The sequence below is a fragment of the Dendropsophus ebraccatus genome, chromosome 2 (assembly GCF_027789765.1).
Source record: "Dendropsophus ebraccatus isolate aDenEbr1 chromosome 2, aDenEbr1.pat, whole genome shotgun sequence".
In the NCBI taxonomy this organism is placed as follows: Eukaryota; Metazoa; Chordata; class Amphibia; order Anura; family Hylidae; genus Dendropsophus; species Dendropsophus ebraccatus.
The window spans coordinates 122,752,126-122,767,016 of NC_091455.1; the positions used below are offsets into that span (position 1 = coordinate 122,752,126).

General features: G+C 43.8%; 1 long non-coding RNA gene across 1 annotated transcript in view; it reads left to right on the forward strand.

Annotated features, from left to right (window-relative positions):
* LOC138784647 (uncharacterized) overlaps nucleotides 1-14,075 on the forward strand; it is a 46,495-nt gene extending 32,420 nt beyond the window's left edge. Inside the window, exon 3 of the long non-coding RNA XR_011361899.1 lies at nucleotides 14,005-14,075. This is a non-coding gene — a long non-coding RNA (uncharacterized lncRNA). The remainder of the gene's footprint in view (nucleotides 1-14,004) is intronic.
* Nucleotides 14,076-14,891: the final 816 nt, after the last annotated feature.

The following is a 14,891-nucleotide window of genomic DNA, read 5'->3' on the forward strand; positions in this document are numbered from 1 at the left end:
ATTTAACTAAGCAACTCCTATGTATGATTGATTGATGCATATGACAGATGGGAAGACTTTTATACTACTATTCAGCAACAAAAAATGACAAAAATTGACTTTTTGGCACTGAGTGTGAATAAGAAAATAATGGAGGTCCCCCAGCTTTACCAAACCCAAGTATTGCTGTCTATAGAGAGGGAAATGCTATCTATCTAAGTCTACGCTTGTCCCTAGGTCCCTAAGCTTGTCCCTAAGTCCCTGAGCTTGTCCCTAAGTCCATGAGCTTTCTAAACATCCCACTAACTAACTAACTAACTAACTAAGCTAAATAGCGGCTTGCAAGCAGACAGAGAGCAGTCAGTACAGCATAGCGAGTGAGCAGAAAATGGCATCCAGAACACATCACAGGGATATATATACATATGAGATGGTCATGTGATTTTAGCAGCCAATGAGATTGAGACCCCTACACCTCAGCAATGATGTTTCTTACACTTCTATGTGCTCTGCACTGGTTGTCTGGCAGAAAGGCACTTGAAATTGAACTTGAATGCTAACTCGATCGAACAGTAAAAAGTTTGGTTCGGTTCGAGTTTGAAAAAAATCGAGATTTTCGACTCGTACTTAACTTTTCTTGAACAGTTTGATCAACACTACTTGCAATCACATTGCAGGGACGCCAATGGGCTACAGGGCAGCCCCATCCCAACCTCAACCCTGCAGGCACAGCAGTCACTACTTACTAACAGAGGTAAACAGAGTGCACTTGGATGTCAGCAGTTGTGTCGACAGCTGAGCCCTGGCTGCGATTGCTTGTGTACACTAGGCAGTGCACCATAATTGCTATGACCGATATAGCCTTCATGATGCGAAACACGCACATGCTCATGACTTATATATCTGTAATTAGTCGTTAAGTAGTTAGGCACAATCTTTTTAATGGTTTTTTGCAAAGGTGGGAAGAGAAATGATTACACCTAGGTATGAGAAGCAGTCAATTGTTTTCTAAAAAAAAATAAAAATTGGCAACATAATTTTATCTTTGTTCTTTCTTGTCTTCTGAAAGCTGTAATAGTTTACTGCAGCAGGGGGGAGATATAACTGACGGGTTGTTCGGTCATTAGTTATTGAATGTGTATGGCCACCTTTACCCGAGCATCAAGCTCAACACTAGTGCCAGCTGTTAAATATAGCTGACACCACCACGTTTGGGTTGTAGAAAATTACTAAACCAGGATGTTTAACCCCCTAGATACAGCAGTCAATAGACACTTTGACCACTGTGACCCCTTACCTGATCCCCTTAGATTTATCACAGCCCCCTTAGAGTTATGGCAGCCAAGGGCCTAGTGAAGGTCCTCAGGTCTGCCATGATTGGGGTTGCACTACACAATAAACTCAGTAAAACCCCAAAAGGGCACAGGTGTTTTTTTTTTTACCCCACAATTTTTTTTTTTAAATATTGTTTTGAAGTACCTTCTGTGGCTTTGGTGATGTAAAAATAAAAAAGTTAGATACAGCTTTCAGAAGACAAGAAAGAACAAAGAAAAAATTATGTTGCAAACATTTTTTTTGACAGGAAAGAGTTAAAGTACTGTGATTTGTGTGCTCTCTGTTTCTAACCTTAGACATTTTGTAGACTTACCTAGCTTTCTTGTTTGGTAATGTTCTTTTCGGGAGCTCTGTAAAATTTATATACACATCACTGTAAAAAAAAAAAAAAAAAAAATTGCACAGAGAATTCATTTTTTCCCCCAGACATAGCTTATTGTTCTCTTCTGAAGGAGTTAAATGGCCAATTCCCTGGTGGTCTCACTAGTGCCACACACGAGCCAAAAACAATACAAACATTTATCTTCTGGCCTTGGAGTCAGTTTGTCTTCTTAGTGCAAATCATAATTGCTTTAGGAGTTTCTGAATCCACTTCTGAATTCTAAGCTTGAGACAAATAATTGGATTTCCCACAAACATGCTGAGCTATGTTACTCTTTCTGTTTTGCTGCGTATCCTCAGGGCTTCACTCTCTGTTTTATATCAAACTCTACCTTCCAGGCTAGATGGGAAAAGGACAGATCAGTCTTCATTAAGCTGTCCATTGCTTTAAAAAAGTCCCCAGAACAATTTTTACCATCTTCAAATGAATTATAACCAGCGAAGTTAAGAAATAGGAAACTGTGCACAATGACTTAGTAAATTACTAACTGAAGTGTTTTCTTTACCCTGTGGAGCTAAAATCCAAACCAATTACATTTTACTTGCTGTATTTTTACAACACTTTGACATTGTATATAGCCAATTCATGTGTGTCATTGACAACAGGGCAGCCCTAAATTTGCTTTGGGCTATGTGACTAGACACTTCTAGCTCCAGGTGAAATACTGTTTAAAAACAGTGAAACACAATGTGTGATCTGGGAAGTCATGCACACAACAATATGAAGGATCATGCTCTCACTCTATCTTAAAATTTACTCATTGGACAGATGTACAGTGGAATTGCTATGTAGGTATTGCACCACTATTATAGCTCTTTTATTATTATTATTATTATTATTATTAATAATATTATTATTTATTTATAGAGCGTCCTTAATTCCAGAGCGCTATACAAGAGATAGGGGGTAACGAACAGGAACAATACAAGATCAAAAACACATTACACGAAGGTAAGGGCTGCGAGGGCTAAAGGCCCTATTCCATGGAACGATTATCATACGTATTCGGCCGATATCGGCCGCTACAGACGATAATCGTCCTGTGGAATAGAGTGCAACAATGAGCCGACATCGTTCATGTCGGCTGATCGTTGCAGTTGCTTGTTTTTCAACATGTTGAAAACAAGCGACTGATACAGCAGCGATCTGCTGCCGTCGCTCCGTTGAATAGGAGCATCGGCAGCAGACGCTGCTGTATCCTATGGGCTACAAGGACGATCAGCGATCACCCGGGCAGCCCCCCGACGCCCCCCCCCCGAACTCACCCGCTCGCTGCCGCCGTGCTGAATAGCGGTGGCAGCGAGCAGGGAACGATGAGCAAACGAGCACTGAGAGCGCTCGTTTGCTCCTCTAGACCAGGGATTTTCAACCAGTGTGCTGCGGCACTCTAGTGTGCCGCTACACATGGTCGGGTGTGCCGCAGGGAAAGTTTGTCTTACTACACTACACAGCAGCAGAGTGGGCCCCTGATCGCGCTATCCGTGAAGTCGGCCACGGGGCCGCCCCCACGCCGCACTTAGCTCTCTGACCCCTGCCCTGCCCTGCGTGCGTACGTACGCTGCGGCTGTACGCTGATCCAGGTGGGCGGGCCTTGAGACACAGTGCAGCGTTGAGAAGAAGCACGTCTGGCGTCAGCTCAGCTGTACCGTGCACCACCGTCCGCCGCCCATGCCAAAGATGAGGTGAGCAGCTTAGAACAGCAAAGCAGAGGAGCTGCCTGTGCCTGTCTAACATGTAAGTTGAATTAGGCACTGGGGGGACCCGGACCAGGACAGAAAATGGACGGACCGTTAGGGCTGGGGGGCGGGGAGGCTGCCTGGCAGTAGGACTGGGCCCAGCGCACAATGATTATTGGGGCAGGGCAAGGCTGCATAGGGGGGCCAGATGGCCATATGTTTATAAAGGGCAATAAGTTAAAAAAAACCAAAGATGTTAATGGGGGGAGGGGTTGTGACCTGACCTCCCCTATAAGATCAGCACCTTCCTCTCCTGACATCCTCTGTGCTGCTGTGACCTCCCCTATAAGATCAGCACCTTCCCCTCTTGACATCCTCTGTGCTGCTGTGATCCTGTGACCTCCCCTATAAGATCAGCACCCTCCTCTCCTAACATCCTCTTTTGGAGTTCCCCATTCTGGCCAACAAAGCTATTTTGACATTGCTCCCATTTTCAACCACATATCTGTGTGAGCTGGGCTTCTCAAGCTTGACTGCAATAAAAACTAAAAACAGGGAGAGACTGAAAACTGTTGAGGAAGAGTTTCGTGTGTGTCTTTCCACCATTCCTGCCAGGATATCCCTTTTGTGTTTATCGAAACAGGCCCAGGTTTCACACTGAGTGAGTATAAATACATTTAGAATCTATATTATTAACTATATGTATAATATGTACTGTTTTAGTGTCATTTTGTGCCATTTTGGTTGGTGGTGTGCCCCGGCATTTTTTAAGTATAAAAAGTGTGCCGCGGCTCAAAAAAGGTTGAAAATTACTGCTCTAGACAACCCGTGGAATACTGTCTAGATATAGGTAGTAAAATTTTTGGCAGTGCAGTCAACTCACTGTGTTGGGGGACACAGTGTGCTGATGTGCTCACTAGCTCTGTATACAAAAAGAAGTGCTGCTAGGTGTGTGTGGGACACCCTACATTTTACCAATTATAAAGTACATAGAAAATACATATAGAGACACCTAGAGCAGACTGTTAGTGGATCAGTCAAATAAGGAAGGACAGTTTTTTATAGGTGGCAAATATCTTTGTACAAGTCCAAGTGAGAAGGTAAATATAAACTTACATGGATGCCGATATCAGTGTAGTTAAACCAGAGTCCACTTCCAGCTTTTGTGCAGTGTAGAGGAGTTGATCAGTAGACAGAAATCTTCCAAACTGGGCAGATGCTACAGCTGGTAGCACTACATGCGAATTCATACAGTTCAATTTTTCATGGCAATGCAGGATTCTGAGTGATGTCACTATTCTAAGGTACAGATCCTTGTGTAATCCAAGAGATATCCTATGCATTTCAGTGTACACGGGCACCTTCATCAGGGATAGCAACCCCCCCCCCCCCGCCTTGGCTAATCACCTGCATATACTTGTAGTTTGTCTGACAGGCAGAGGCCAGCAGCCAGTCAGCCCTGAGTCTGTCTGGAGGTACAGGTCCCTGCCCCAATCAGTACCTGGGCCTGGGATTTCTGACTTCTGATTTTGTACCACAACCACCGATAGATTCTGACCTTGCTTGTTGATCCTGAGATATTGTATTTGTTTTGTCTTGTCCTTGTCTAAGTGTTCCACTTATAAAGTGCAGTGATCAGTCTTCTGGTTGGGGCCGGCCTGCTAAGGAGCCAATAACTCCAAAAGGAAGGGACAGCGGGGAAGCATTAGGGCTTTACCTGTCCTGTGTCTCTGGTTCCCAATCCTAACAAAAGCCTCACTGATCCTTTCTACTGTCGAACAATATTTCTCAAAATTTACCTGCCACTTATCTGGCGCACTACTAAACATCTTTATTTCTCTCCAATTTACTGCACTATCTAGTCACAGCCTGATGCACAGCCTGATGCAACACAGAGCAACAAGCTTCCCCTTGTATCCTCCAAATAAAGCTGTGCACAACAGTTAGCAACAACTATACATTTATCTGGAGCAGCGATTCTCGTGATACTTAGCTGTTTATAATTAATTTTACTTCCATCTTATATTGTGTAACAACATAAGAATTTTGTTTTCCTCTTATTGCGTATCCTTGCTCCAACCTTTTAATTGGTAATTATCAACAGCAGTGAATATGCCTTCCCTTAAGGCCCTATTACAAGCCAGAGCCACTTGCTTCACTGTGTGAACTGACAGGGCCGCAGACATGTCAGTTTTTTGCAGCGCCGCATGGGATCTCGGCCGGAGCGCATACGATGTTCGTACCCTCGGCCGGGATCCCATTGCAAATAAAGCTACTGTATGTTCCACCCCTGAAAACTACGGCCGTAGTTCTGCGGCGAGAAGAGACAAAAGAGACGAAGAGACAAAGAGACAAAAGAAGAGATCTCTTGCTACTCTAAAATGTGCTAATAGCCAGAAAGGTCTACTGCAGCAGTCAACCTAAAGCCCTTATTACATGGGTCGATGAGAGGGAGTTGTTTCGCGCTCGCTGCCGGCGCTATTACACATGTAAGCAGCGAGCGATTAAGAGCCAGCGGGACTGCATGGGCTGCCCGGATGATTGCTAGATTGCTATCGTGATCGTTGATTTTTCAACATGTTGAAAGACAACGGTCAGTGCATGTCGGCTGTTCGTTGTCTTCTATTACACAAGACGATTATTGGCTGTAACGGGTGATTTCGGCCGAATACGGACGATAATCGCTTTGTGTAATAGGGCCTTAAGGGTCCTTTTTCGCATACAGTCGGATACATTGCTTAACCTCTTAAGGACCCATGACGTACCGGTACGCGAGTCCTTTAAGAGGGCTCCGCGGCCGGCCGGGTCCCGATCGGGGGAGATAGCCTGCTATAATACATAAGCAGGCCATCTCTCCCTGTCAGCATGGGGGGTTGTTAACCCCCCCATGCCGACGATCAGCCAATAGCGGCAATCGGAACTTTTCCGGGCCATCGGTGACCCGATGACCCGGAAAAAATGGCGGTCGGTGCTGTCCGAGGACGGCACTGACCGCCATTACTGTAAAAAGTAATGGTGGTCACGGTACTACCGTCCCGATCGTCGGGTCTTTGGCTTCTTCCGTGACGTCCCATTCGGCTTTTTTCGGCTCCAGCGTCGTCTTTTTTTGGATTTTTTCGGCTCCAGCGTCGTCTTTTTCCGGATTTTTCTCTCTGCTTCCTTCTAGCGGCTGATAAGTGTAATACACGTATCAGCCACTATAGGGATGTTCAGCATGTAATAAAAGTTTTTTTTTTTTTCCAATTTTTTTTTCTATTTTCCGCACCCTATCGCCGCTGAGTGTTGATCAGCATCGCACGAAAGTGCGCTGCTAATCAGCAACTCCTCCTTTTTGGCGTAGGGTGTTTTTTTTTCTATATCCTACCGCCACGGTCTGCTGATAAGTGCCGCACATAAGTGCGGCATTTATCAGCAACACCATTTTTGGCGTAGGTTTTTTTTTTTATACTTACTGTAAAAAACACGTAAAAAACACTGCATTACACCACACTACACTACATTGAATAAAGTTTGACACTACACCACTACATACCCCATATACCAATCCCTATATAAAAGTGGCCCCCGGCGTGTTTTCGGTATTGGACGCATACGTTATTATTGCCTCCGACACCGAAACAGCCAGTAAGGATGAATGGGGGGATCCTTCTTTCCTCCATTCATCGTCATCATCCTCATCATCCAATGACGTATCTGGGGGTAGCGTAGCGTACGCTGCCCCCCAGACACGTCTTTTCCACCAGTACCGTCCCAATAAGAGATGACGGTATGGCGTGAAATTCTACAAACTCTGTGAGAGTACCTCAGGGTACACTTACAGATTTAGGGTACGTGCACACTGCGGAATGGCGAAGGATAACCCTTTGTGCATTCCGCAGCTGGCACCCACCGGCGGACTGATGGAGGTGCGCAACTCCGCCCGTGTCATAGACTCCATGTTATGCACGGGCATATAATGGAGTCTATGACATGGACGGAGACGTGCGCCTGCATCAGTGCGCCGTTGGGTGCCAGCTGCGGAATGCACAAAGGGTTATCCTTTTCCATTCGGCAGTGTGCACGTACCCTTAGAGTGTATGAAGGAAGGGACACCTGATTCCAGCCCCCAGATGCCCCAAGATGCCCCCCCCATCCTCGGAGTTAGTGGGGAGATCGTTCGGGAACTGATCTTCCCACTGCTGGATAAAGGATACCACCTGTACGGGGATAACTTTTATACCAGCAACCCCTCTTCCGGTCCCTCGCTGCCCGAGTTACTGTAGCTTGCGGCACGATCTGAAAATATCAGAAGCCGTAATAAAGCCCTAATATTTAGCAGCCATGGAGCGGACCCAGCGCTTCTGGATATGAAGGACCCCGTATCGCACCAGGGCAACATTTTCCAGGTGACGTCCCCCACATTGGAAAACAGGAGACCCCAGAAGAAGTGCAGAGTGTGGCGTAACAGGGGGATCAGGAAGGACACCATTTTCCAGTGTGACACCTGTCCTGATCAGCCCGGCCACTGCACACTGGATCGCTTCAAGGCGTACCACACGTCATTGGGGTTCCACATATTCTAAATTCTGTTCCTTATTCCTATTTCAGGGGTCACGTTGGTCCAGGGATTATTCTGATCACCATTATGGAGTCGGGAAGGAATTTTTCCCCTGTGATGAGGCTACTGTCTGCCTCACAGGGTTTTTTGCCTTCCTCTGGATCAACACAGGTTGAATTTGATGGACAACAAACACCTATATTCCTAGAAAATTGCATAAATAACCTATATTTTACTGATACTCAGTATCGATTCAAGCACCTAACACCAATAGATATACTATGTATCCAATCCAGTAACTACAAAAGTCACTCACAAATGAGATTTTGCAAATAACACAATTTTATTTATTCAATCACAAAAAGAACAACAATTAAAATACAAGACCTTGGAGGTGGGAGACCCCACTACTGGGACTATCGTAGCTATGTATAGATCCAAAGTGCATGTGCATATTTGTAAACATCATAACAAACCCATTCAGCATCAGTGCATATTATAAATAAAGTGCCAGTGCTCTATTGCCTTGATATGCTGAACAAGAAAAAAATACAAAATATAATATTGCACATGTCACCAAGTTACCTCAAACGTATATTGTCCCAGTCCGCTGGCCTGGCCTAAAAATATCAGATTTTGAAATTTTACTGAAAATTTGGAAATTTGCTGCTAATGTTTTACGCTTTCTATTGTCTAAAAAAAATGAAATATAGTTTAATAAATGTCAACATAAAGTAGACATGTTGCTAATGCTATTTAATATATAATTTATGTGGTATAACCATTTTCTGTATAAGCAGAAAAGTTTTAAAGTTGGAAAAATGCATTTTTTCACAATTTTTCACGCTATTTTGTTTTTTTTTCATAAAGATTCATTATCAGTATCGACTCCAATTTACAAGAAATGTGAAGTACAATATGTCACGAGAAAACAATCTCAGAATCAGCCGGATAGGTAAAAGCATCCCAAAGTTATTAATGAATAAAGTGACACTGGTCAAATTCATAAAATTTGCTCCGGTCCTTAAGGCCATTTTAGGCCTGGTCCTTAAGGGGTTAAAGCGTAACTTTCATGTTTTTTTTAATTGCAGAAATCAGTAGTATAAGCGATTTAAGAAACTCTGTAATAGGTTTAATTATCCCAAAAAGCCTCTTTCTGTGCTCAAGAAGCTATTTCCAAGCCTCCCCCCCCCCCACCCCGACTTCTTATCTGTGCATTATCAGGCAAAGCCGTCTTCATTACAGAGAAGCCAGTGAAGACGCGTTCTGCTGTCTCCATTATATCCCTATGAACAGGGGAGGGGCTGAGGGAGATGAGCGAGGAGGAAGGGGAGACGTGAAGGTCAGCTGTTTGTAGACTGTCTGGGCACCTAAAACGCTGGATTCGGGGGTCAGAAAGGTCAATGCTTATCTATGAACTTGCTAAGAGAAGATTGCAGGGTGTTGTGCTGTGCAGAACTCCTCTGTGCTCACTCCTCTCAGCCCCTCCCCTCTTCATAGCCACATAATGGACACAGAAATCCTGCTTCTTCTAATGTGAGGGGGGAGCTAGAAAAACAGCTTTTGACTACAGAAAACCTATTACAGAGTTTCTTAACCCTTTGAGGACCAGGCCCAAAATGACCCAGTGGACCGCGCAAATTTTGATCTTAGTGTTTCCGTTTTTCCCTCCTCCCCTTCTAAGAGCTCCAGCACTTTCAGTTTTTTATCTACAGGCCATGTAAGGGCTTATTTGTTACAGGAATAGTTGTACTTTGTAATGGCGTCTTTCATTTTACCATAACATGTATGATAGAATTCCAAATATATAATTTATGAAGATATAAATTGGTGAAATCGCAAAAAAGAATGCAATATGGTAACGTTTGGGGGGTTCCTGTGTCTACGTAATGCACTATATGGTAACAGCGACATGACACTATTATTCTATAGGTCAGTCCGAACACAACCATATGCAGGTTACACAGATTCTCTAATGTTATATATGTATTTTTTTATGAAATCCTTTTTTTTTGGCAATTAATTATAAATAAAATGGGACTATTGTGACGCTTATAACGGTTTTATTTTTTCACCTACGGGGCTGTATGGGGTGTCATTTTTTCCGCCATGATCTCTAGTTTTTATTAATACCATATTTGTGAAGATCGGACGTTTTGATCACTTTTTATTAATTTTTTTATATATATAATGTAACATAAAATCGGTAATCTGCGCACTTTTTCCCCTCTTTTCGTGTACGCCGTTTACCGTTCGCAATGACACTTGTTATATTTTAATAGATCGGACAATTACGCACGCTACGGTATATTATATGTTTATCTATTTATTTATTTTTATATGTTTTATTTATATAATAGGATAGGGGGGTGATTTCAACTTTTATTGGGGGAGGGGTTTTGGGGTAGTGTATTAGTGTTTATAACTTTTTTTTTTTTACACATTTGAAGTCCCTTTGGGGGACTTTTACATAGATTAGTTTGATTTTTACACTGATCATTGCTATGCCATAGGCATAGCATTGATCAGTGTTATCGGCGCTCTGCTCATTGAGCCTGCCTGTGCAGGCTTAGAGTAGCAGAGCGCCGATCGGACCGCATGGAGGCAGGTAAGAGACCTCCAGCAGTCCGTTTTACCGATCGGGACCCCCGCAGTCACATTGCGGGGGTCCCGATCGGTAAGTGACAGGGGACTCCCCCTGTCACTTACACCTAAACGCCGCGGTCGCGCCGTGATCGCGGCGTTTAAGGGGTTAATGACACGCGGCAGCGCGATCGCTGCAGCGTGTCATTGCCGGTGAGGTCCCGGCTGCTCACTGCAGCCGGCCCCCACCTCCTATGAAGCGCGCTCCGCTCCGGAGCGCGCTTCATAGCGGGAATAACACCCAGGGCGTACAGTTACGCCCTAGGTCGTCTGGGGACAGACTTCCATGGCGTAACTATACGCCCTGGGTCGTCTAAGGGTTAAATTTGCTTGTACTATAGATATTTATTGTTTTCAGAAAAATGACCCTGAAATTACAGTTACGCTTTAAGCGCTCTTTTAGTGAACGACAATCAATGATTTTTTTTCTTTTTAACAATAGGTGTTTAAAATAAAAAGATAAATCAATGTGAAAAGTTGTTAACACCATCGTAAGTATGATCGTAGTTGTGATTGTACATATTGTACACAGAAAGACTTAAAGGGGTTGTCCGGCGATAAAAAATTATTCACAGAATAACACACATTACAAAGTTATACAACTTTGTAATGTATGTTATGTCTGTGAATGGCCCCCTTCCCCGTGTTTCCCCCCACCCACGCTAGACCCGGAAGTGTGGTGCATTATACTCACCGCATATCGTGTCGTCCACGGTCTCCGATCGTCAGCAGTGACGTCTTCTTCGGGAGCTTGGCGGATCTTCCCGAGTGCCGGCCACCCTCTGCAGCGTCATCCGAAGCTCAGCCGTGATTGGCTGAGCATAACTGTGCTCAGCCAATCGCGGCTGAGCGGCTGATGACGCGGCCACGTCATCAGCTGCTCAGCCGCGATTGGCTGAGCACAGTTATGCTCAGCCAATCGCGGCTGAGCTTCGGATGACGCTGCAGAGGGCGGCCGGCACTCGGGAAGATCCGCTGGCCTCCCGAAGAAGACGTCACTGCTGACGATCGGAGACCGTGGTCGGCACGCGACAGGTAATGTATAGCGCACCACACTTCCGGGTACACGGGTGGGGGTGGTGGGACACGGGGAAGGGGGCCATTCACAGACATAACATACATTACAAAGTTGTATAACTTTGTAATGTGTGTTATTCTGTGAATAATTTTTTATCGCCGGACAACCCCTTTAAGAACAATTAACAATCATTTTGAGGTCAGCTCAAAAAATGCAGAAACATACAAACTAATTTTTGTTTGTTGTTTGCTCATTGACGTTGTTTGTTGTTTGCTCATTGATTATTGCTTAAATTTAACCCCTTAAGGACCGGGCCTGAAATGGCCTTAAGCACCAGGCTAATTGTCACTTTTGCATTTTCGTTTTTTTTTCCTCCTCGCCTTCTAAGACCCATAACTCTTTTATTTTCCCACCTACAGGGCCATGTGAGGGCTTGTTTTTTTCAAGAACAGGTGTACTTTGTAGTGGCATCTATCAATCTGCCATAAAATAAATGACGGAACCCCCCAAATATAATTTATGGGGTGAATTTGGGATTCCGCATTTTTTGGAGGGTTCCATGTTTACACAATGCTTTTCACGGTAAAACTGACATTTTTTCTTTATTCTATAGGGCAGTCTGAACACAGCGATATGCATGTTGACTAGGTTTACTAGTGTTTTACTGTTTTTGTGAGCAATAAAACTTTGCAGCGCAATCACAGCATTTAAGGGGCTTATGGCGGGTCGCCCCGTGATAGCGGCAGCCCACCATTGAGGGTGATGGGCTGCTGCTCAGCTTGCTCCATAGCCCGGTATTCCAGTGGGGCATACATTTACGCCCTCTTACACCAAGGTCCAGGCTACAGGGGCGTAAATGTCAGCCCCTGGTTGTTTAGGGGTTAAACAATTTTAAAAATGTTTGCACAATAATTAGCCCATGTAAAAGACCCTTAAAACCCACCCCCAGAAGACAATATGAATATCCATGTTTTCCAGGACTCCCTAGGGCTGAATCCAACGTCTTCAGCCATCGCTAATCAAATGCTGCCTGCTTTGGTTCGGACAAACCTGAGTGTGCTTGAGGTTCACTCATCTCTACTAGAAAACATTTAACTCAGATATCAGAGACTACACATATTCTGCCCAGGTTCATGACACATATCACCACTTAGATCACTTTTACATACCAGATAAAGACCTTTCAAATGTGGAGCCTTCCATAGTAGGGTCAATAACATTCTCATCACCTGTTACACTTAAAGCGACTCTGTACCCACAATTTGACCCCCCCCCCAAAAAAAAACCACTTGTACCTTCGGATAGCTGCTTTTAATTCTAGATCTGTCCTGGGGTCCTTTCAGCAGGTAATGCAATTATTGTCCTAAAAAACAACTTTTAAACTTGCAGGTCTGTGCCCAACAGCCGGGGCTTAAAGTATCTGTGCCCTAACTTTGCACCTTTTCTCCTGTCTGAACATTGCACAGGTGTCTTAATGTTCCAACCCATGTTCAGTATACACACAGCTAAGGAATAGGAGACAATCTGCCTGGAGCATTCCTAATGATGAAGCGGGCGGGGAGGAGGGACGGAGAGGGTGTGCCAGCTTAATGCATACACAATCTGAGCCCCGACCTTTGGGCACAGGGCTGCCAGTTTAAAAGTTGTTTTTTAGGACAATAACTGCTAATAACAATCACCTGCTGAACGGACCCCAGGTTAGATCTTGGATTAACAGCAGCTATCCGAAGGTACAAGTGGTTTGGGGGGGGGGGGGGGGCAGATGGTGGGTACAGAGTCGCTTTAATATCTCTATATCTTCTATAACAATGCTGTTCCAAAAAAAAAAGGGAAGCATAGAAATAAGTCAGAGGGAATTCATTGCATTTGGGGGTCTATGGTTAAGAAGCTCAGATCAGCAAAAATGAAAACCTACTTTAACAAATTTCTGATCCTCAAAATCTTCTCTGCTTAACACCCTGGAGAACCTGAGGCCTTGTTTTGAGATAGCACTTCCAGTTATTTGGTTTATGATGGAGGACAAATGAATTCTAGTAGCACGTGAACTGCAGTCATGTTATGCTTCTTCTACTTGGTTATTGTGTACATGTGATAGGAATCGATCATCAGTATGGAAGACATATATTATTACCCTGCAAGGTGAAATACTGGCAGTACACAGTAACTAGGGATATGGTGTCATGATCATGCACAGAATTCTTAGTTGCATACACATAGCAAGGGAAGTATGTTTTAACCACACATAGTCCTTTACTCAATATTATTATTGTAAAAATATTTTGGTATTAGAATTTCTGTCAAAATGATAGCCTACATAGGGATCTATAGGATACAGGGTATATTTCTGACCCCTAGGGTTTCTTAGTTGTATATATATGAGTTGTATGCATACCTGTGTATCAGAGAGTATTTTCAATAGTTGCATTTTTTTCAGGAGGATTTGAGGAAACTCAGAAATGAATTAAAAGACCTGTGACATTCTGCTCTCCCCCAGGAATATGTAAGGTAAGCTATATATAGATTTACACTGACAACCCCTATCCACACTGGCACAGGTAGGCAAAGTGAAGGTTGAGAGACCCCTTTCACTAACACAAGTGAAACAGGACCTACACGCCAAGTGGTACTGCCACTAGTTCCTCATTTGACTCGAACCAGAGATCTAGAAAATTTAACTGTTATGCAGTCAGTATGTATGGTAACTCCATAATTTATTTCAACCAGCTCAATTCAGCTTGATCCCCCAGCAAGGGGGTTTTGATACAAAGCTACAGTATGTAAACATAGCTATTGTGAAAAGTGAAGTGTGTGTAAGTACAAAATGGGGTAAAAACCCTATGTGAACAGTGAAGAGAATGCAGCACTGACAGTGATTAACTATTACATCCACACTGCTACAAAGCAAACTTCCCTACACATAGAAAGATACTCTACATGATGCCTAAATAATACTGTAACATCATGACTGCGGTAATTACCACTACAAACCATATAGACCCTATTTACAGTAATTATTTACAATAATATCTAGCGACTCACAGGTGACATCTAGTGACATCCTAGGAAGTTGTTCACTTTCTCCTTTCTTCTCTATTCTTCCCAGACTGACAGGGCTATGTCTTCCAGCCATAACCCATCTTTGCAGAACCTGACAGATACACACATTAGGCTTCACATTCTTCCAGCACCATCATCACATTTTCCTATATATAGTTCCCAAACTGGTAATAGTCCCCCTTTGTGTCCAACACAATGAAGCAGTAAAATTGGGGATAAGGATAGATCCTTCCATTAGGTAGGACACTCAAGTAGGTAGACAGG